This window comes from Neophocaena asiaeorientalis, unplaced genomic scaffold, assembly GCF_003031525.2.
Source record: "Neophocaena asiaeorientalis asiaeorientalis breed wild unplaced genomic scaffold, Neophocaena_asiaeorientalis_V1.1 scaffold132, whole genome shotgun sequence".
In the NCBI taxonomy this organism is placed as follows: domain Eukaryota; kingdom Metazoa; phylum Chordata; class Mammalia; order Artiodactyla; family Phocoenidae; genus Neophocaena; species Neophocaena asiaeorientalis.
In genome coordinates this window covers 3,255,117-3,255,881 of record NW_020173393.1, presented here as the reverse complement: position 1 = coordinate 3,255,881, position 765 = coordinate 3,255,117, and positions in this window count along the sequence as shown.

Sequence of the window (765 nt, the reverse complement as noted above, 5' to 3'; positions counted from 1 at the left end):
AGTACTTTCCCCACAGGATTGTGCCTGGGACAAAGCACCTGCCCCAGGGTCGCCCCCCTTTCTTTCCTCCTTCCTCTGCTGTGCCAGAGCCCCCTCTGCCTGAGCACATGGCTTTTCTGCCAGGCTCCTCCTTTGCCAGGAATCCTCAAACATGAGATTGGAAAGTTCGCCCGCTACCCAGGGCTGCGGGGCCTACCTTTCCCCAGCCCATTCAGCTCTGATTCAATCACTGGCACCCAGCCCAGCACTGGCTTGCTGTGGTCACTGTCACCGCTTGCTAACAAGTGTTTTTTTAATTTATTTATTTTTGGCTGCCCTGTGTCTTCGTTGCCACGTGCCAGTTTTTCTCTTGTTGCGGCAAGCTGGGGCTACTCTTGGTTGCGGTGCGCGGGCTTCTCATTGCGGTGGCTTCTCTTGTTGCGGAGCACCACCTCTAGGCGCGCGGGCTTCAGTAGTTGTGGCTCGCGGGCTCTAGAGCGCAGACTCAGTAGTTGTGGCTCACGGGCTTAGTTGCTCCGCGGCATGTGGGATCTTCCCAGACCAGGGCTCGAACCCGTGTCGCCTGCATCGGCAGGCGGATTCTCAACCACCGAGCCACCAGGGAAGCACTCAGCAAAACTAAGAAATTCACATCAGTAGAATGCTGTTAACTAAACTACAGGCTTCATTTGTATTTCACCAGGTTTTCCACTAATATCTTTTTCTGTTCCAGAATCCAACCCAGGATACCACATTGCATTCAGTAAATATATACATATATATATA